Consider the following 6,000-nt stretch of genomic DNA (forward strand, 5'->3'; position numbering starts at 1 on the left):
GTTTCTCAACATGAATTCCAGCTACAAATTCTAGCATGGTTTTGGTTTGCGTAATCTTACATATTTTTAGGGCTGCCATATCCCCCAAAGTGGAACTCCAGACAAAGTTGGGGGGCAAAGTTGTTTAGCTTTCTTTGGGAACACCCCCCCTAAAATGAGAGATTTCCTGGGAATTTTAACAGGTTTTCAATAATAATAATAATAATAATAACCACCCTACTTGCCATATGTCCAGGAGATTACTTGTATAACGGGAAGCTAAAATGGCAGAATTCATTATGGAAAAGAAGATTTTTCATTTTAAAAAGCACCACCACCACGCAGAGCACTGTAATCCTGCGATCGCTCAAAGAATCTCGCTCGCTGTGCTTGAGGGCACAAAACAGCGAATTGCGTGACATTTTGTAAGCGATTTCAAAAAGTGCAATCTTTGTCCACATTCCCAGTCAAAGGCACAGTTGGCAGCTGGTAAAACATATACCCTCCCTACCCTCAAAATACCCTTAGCTTAGGCCAAGAGAAATAAAGATGAATATGGGACAGGATTAGCCCCCTACTGCAACAGTTAAGTGATTTCCATTCTTCCATTGGACTGCCTATGCTTAGCCATATGTGTAGGTTACACAAGAGGGAAATGAGTGAAATCTGCTCCTTACAAGTGGAGTTACCAGAGGAAAATATATATTGGGGTGGGAACAGAAGGGGCAAAGTGCATGGTATATGTATAAATTTATGTTAAATTTATGATTAGGTTGTGCTTAAAAAGGTAAAGGTAAAGGTACCCCTGACCGTTAGGTCCAGACTCTGGGGTTGCGGCGCTCATCTCGCTCTATAGGCCGAGGGAGCCGGTGTTTGTCCGCAGTTTCCAGATCATGTGACCAGCATGACTAAGCCGCTTCTGGTGAACCAGAGCAGCGCACGAAAACGCCGTTTACCTTCCCGCCGGAGCGGTATTTATTTATCTACTTGCACTCTGATATGCTTTCGAACTGCTAGGTTGGCAGGAGCGGGGACCGAACAACAGGAGCTCACCCCGTCGCAGGGATTCGAACCCTAGGCTCAGTGGTTTACACCATAGCGCCACCCGCGTCCCGTTAGGTTGTGCTTAGGGGAAAGCAAATGGAAGCAAGGGTGTGGCAAAAGGGACCACCCACTGAAATATCACCACACACATGACAAGCCACCACCAGGAAAAAAAAATGCACCAATAAACTTCCACATTTAGTAGCCCAATGGCAAAGGTCCAGCATATGTCCACTTTCCTTTCTGTTACATTGATTTAAAAAACAACAACCGCACATAAAGCTTCTTTTGGTTAGGCCTATTCCTTATAATCACCTCACTAATATTTGGGTACATTTGCAATGCCTATTAAGACTAAATTAGTTACGCCTCAGTTTTTGACAGTTCTCAAACTTCTGCGTTGGCATCACAATCCTGTATTTCTACTCAAATGTAATTCTGCTTGTTTTCCATTGAAATGCTCTTTGCCTGCATCGCTATAGCGGACCCACTCACAGTGACCCCCAACCCAGGCAGCAAAGGCCTAGGCAATGTTTATGTGTCACAAACCAAACAAGAAAGCATTCTGGGATTTTAAAACTGGCCACAACTTTTATTGATTATAGTTGTAGGTAATTATAGTTATAGGCTTTGGCTCAGTCATTGGGTGCATATTCAATTTCAGCCTCCAGGTGGGTGGCAGATGTTTGAGTGGGGTTGTGCCTGAGATTATGGGACTTTCTCAAAACATGGGTCTACATAGGTGGCCCATGCTTGGCTTCTGGACAGAGTTCTCACTAGACCCCTCTAATGGAGTACCCTGCGATCGCTCCAGTTTGCATTAGAGGTGATACACCACTTCACACCAACCCGATATTAGACTAAAGGATTCCACCCAATGCCTTAACTGCCAAAAGTTGTGACTATTTGTTATCAGGAAGGCAAAATCTCCAAACGGGGTCAATCTTGTTTGCAGGAAATTCCTTCTCGGATCTGAATATGGTCCGAAACTTGGATGCAACTGACCTTTATAGCTGGGCCCTCTGGCCACCTGATGGCCAAATTGAAATCTAGGGGTGGTGGATTATCCCACCATTCTTTGCAGCTGGCAGAGGGAATTCCACAACTGCTGCCCACCCAGAGACTGAGTAAGCGGCCATTTTCTTACACTTGCATTTTACCCATTCTTCTGTAATGGAACCCGAAGTGTCATACATGTGGTTCCCCTAGAGGTTAGACCTGCTTAACTTCAGGAAAGTGGTGGCCTCATAGATTAGACAGAGAAGGTGATGATTTGACCAGGAGTCCCCAGGGAGTTTAATTGTTAAGAGACATTTTTAATCTCGCTCTCCCTGTCCAAGAACCAAATTAGGTTTCAGCAGAACCATAATTTAGATCTACCCCCTTCCCCCACCCAACGTCAAGGCAGCTATAGGGGGCTGCCAATTTATTCAAGGAAATGGCACTGTGGAATTTTTGTGTGACCTCCAGGGCCTGCTTAGATTTTAGCAATTTCGCTGGGAGTCCCCCCCTCCCCCGCAAAATCTGTTCATGTCCACACCACTCTCTAATTTGCAACTACTTCTTCAAGTGTTTCTGTATCATAATGCCCAGTTCCATTCTGTTTTAGTTCTAAATTCATTGCTGGCTTGTAATCTCTTTCCTGCACAGAATATTCCTTTGTTAATAGCGGGGAAAAATGTACTTGTTAGAACTACTGGTTTCTTGTTAATCCATTGATCATCAGAACCTCTGCTTGCCCTACTGCTCCTATTTGGGAACAGGAGGTCTATTTAGAGAAAGCCACCATGGAGGTCCCAAATTTCTTACCGAACAGCCTAAATTTAGCACCCAGGTCATCCCTCTGACATTTCCCTATGCCAACGGTACCCACACTTCTACAGGCCTATTCCTGCTGCTCCCTATATGGCTGCCTAAAGAGACTGGCCAACTTCATACCTGGGCAAACAACTCTTCTTGTGATCCTCCCAGCCATCACACTATTTCCTATATTTTTCACATCCTTTCAGAAATTGTGTCTCGTCTCCCAAGAAGCAAGCAGCCACTATATTAGCCAAAGGTTTTGTGCAGGGGTTCCTCCATTAAAGTAAGCAAATCATTGCCCCCAAATCATGAGCATTCACTGGAAATTTAAATTTTCTTATATGTTTCCCAGAATCTCACCAATCAGTGTTCTCTGGTTTCCTTAGCAGCCGCTCTGGTCTCTGTATACTGCATTTTGCCTTTGAGAACCTCAACATTTTTGAAAGACTGTGTAGAAATGGATCTATTTACCTATGTGTCACGTTCCTACAAGGTAGGCATAGGTTCAATTCAGTTCACAAACAAAGGCGAATCTGCCTAATTCACATTTTACGAAACAATATGTGAACGGAAATGCAACTGTTCAAAATTCACACGTCTCCGAATTTTGCAGTGCAGTTCGCCAGCCAAGCAATGTGTACAAAAGTGCACATACTGGGATAAAATATGCATGAAAATGGATATATCAGTGAAAATAACATTCAAAAATGCATTATTTTTGGAGAAACAGAACTATTAGGGAAAATAAAATGCTTTGCAAAAATGCGTTAGGCAAAAATTACATACAAAAATGTATATACGAAGAGAAATTTGCACTAAAATGCTGATGAATGTTCATGAGATTTTTTAAAAAATGGAAACTGATGTGGAAATGTTGAGAACTGTGCTCAGATTGGAAAAATGAGACACTGACATAAACCAAAATTGAATTATTCACCCATTCCGAGTCATAATCAATGCAATAAAATGATAATTAATCTGCTGTTGTATTTTGTTGTACACTTTGAAGGTTGAATATAGATATAGGACAATCTCTTGAACCTTAGAAAGTTCTTTTCTCAAAAAACCGATTGCATAGGAAAACCCCTTCCATTACTTTTGTTTTTGCTAATGCAGAAGTTATTTACACCAGTAGGAACAAAAGCACAGGGATATTATTACACCACACAATCCTAATTCACCTTTTTGTCTTCCAGCTTTTCCCTTGGCAAGATGAGGAATGTCTGAGACAAGGAATTCAGCAGATGAATTTGTTACATTCATTTGCTATCCATCATTAAAATTAAGGCTGTGGAAGTGGTTAAAAATAAAGCAAGACCACCTTTGGACTTCCAGTTTTGCTTCTACAATTATGTGGGAGAGTTCTGGCAATTGCACCCCAAAGTCTCAGCCATGACAAAATAGGTAGGACTTATTTGACAGATGGTATAACTGGTAGAATCTAGCTGTCCAGGGAGCTGATTGCACCTTCTATTTAAAGCAGAAGAAGAAATCAGCTAGCTGGACATCTAAATTCTGCTGTTTCTGCCATCTGTTCTCCAGTCTCTGATTAAAAGTACAGAATTGCAGGCATTAAACTGAGAGGATTTGCGAAATGTATCCATTGCAAGCAAGGTTTTTCATTCATTATTCTTAGATTTCAAGGGCAAAGGACAGCATTACTCTTGTCTCAAAAGTCAAAACACATTTCACCCTGTAATTCCTCATTTGAGCCCAAGAGCTCAGGCTGGGCTAGAGCTCTTTCATCTTAAAACTGTTTTTACTGGTTTTGGGGTTTTTTAAATTCCATTTTGAACAGTTTGAGGTGAGAAGTGAAGGCTGATTGTTGCTGTGTAGCACCTTGGCCAGAGTAAATGAGAACCCAACGGGTCAACAAAATGTCTTCTGGAATGGAGTTATTTACTGATTTCCACACTTTTCTTTCTAACTGGGATCCATCCAACAAGTGTGAACTCCATGTCATGTAGTTGCCAAATGTGTATATCTCCAAATCAAGGGCAGCAGATGTGCCAATTAAATGCCCCGTATGAATACTTCGGCAAGATCCTGGACAGCTGCTCCGGTGATAGAAAAAAGGAGCAGAAACGAGCTGGCAAGGCATTGGTGCTACTACCTGACCTCATGGGGAATGGGAAAGAACTTCTGCTGTAGTATTACTTAGTGAGATAAGTTAGTAAGTGGGGAAACATGGGAGGAAACACCCTTATGTGCAGTATACTGAGATACATCCAAGAGAAAGATCTGATCTATTTTGACATTTAGTAAGGCCACGAAAGGAACGGGAGAGTTGGCAGCCTTCCCAAATGTCCTGGATGGTAACTTAAGACTGCTGAAGCTGCCAGTGCCGGCGGTGACAATTTTGAGTGGATCGCTTCAAGAAAAAGGGATGTCTGTAATGGTCATTGTCCCCAAGAGCGGGACTTCAGCAGGATTTTGCTGTTCTAGTGTAGGAAAGAGGATTCGCTGGATTTAGTGGTTTCAGGAGCGTTTCAGGAGGAAGGGGGTCTCAGGCTCACAGGTGCAAGTACTTCTTTCCGCCTGCTTTGCCTGTTAACCCCTTACCCCACTGCCAGGCAGCGCACTGCACTGCAATGCAAACTTTCCACCATTTGTTCTGCCCCCTCTCTTAATGTCCCGTCCCTCCTAGCTAGCTTTCCCGGCTCACCATCACCTTGTGGAGGCACTCACCTCAGGCACGCATGCACAGGCCACTCCGCAGAGCCTCCAGCAGCAAGAGCAGACCTTGGTGTGTCTGGCGTTCTTCGCTTGCTTGGTCTTGCAGGAGGCTTAGTAGCTCTTCTTGACCCCCCTGGGTATCCGGGGGCCCACACGCTCCCTGCTCAGGGTCTGCACGGCACAAAGTGCTGATGTGGAGTGCTGCGAATTTGACTCTTGGAGACACTGCTCACACAGACATCCTGGGGTTATTAATAGTCAACGGGATCTCAGAGTCCAAGAGTCTCAGATAGCACCAGCCCAGGCAAGGCTGGGAAGGGAGAAAAGTGCACCTCAGCACTCCCACGACAGCTACCTCAACCTGGGGCCAGATACCAAGCAGGGGACCAGCTCTGCACATCACTCTCCTTCCTCTAGGTTGTAAGCATTGCTGCTACCTGCATAAAAAGCTATATGAATTACATATTTGAAATCATGCATTTAAGGGCAATGGGCTGT

At 43.7% G+C, this 6,000-nt stretch overlaps 1 protein-coding gene across 2 annotated transcripts in view; it reads right to left on the minus strand.

Annotated features, from left to right (window-relative positions):
* MYOZ1 (myozenin 1) overlaps positions 1 to 5,716 on the minus strand; it is a 28,576-nt gene extending 22,860 nt beyond the window's left edge. For both annotated transcript variants that reach the window (XM_081864413.1, XM_081864412.1), the window contains exon 1: positions 5,515 to 5,716. The gene's annotated coding sequence lies outside the window, so the exon portion shown is untranslated. The remainder of the gene's footprint in view (positions 1 to 5,514) is intronic.
* Positions 5,717 to 6,000: the final 284 nt, after the last annotated feature.

The sequence above is a fragment of the Podarcis erhardii genome (genome assembly GCF_964252035.2).
Source record: "Podarcis erhardii genome assembly, chromosome: 5".
Lineage (NCBI taxonomy): Eukaryota > Metazoa > Chordata > Lepidosauria > Squamata > Lacertidae > Podarcis > Podarcis erhardii.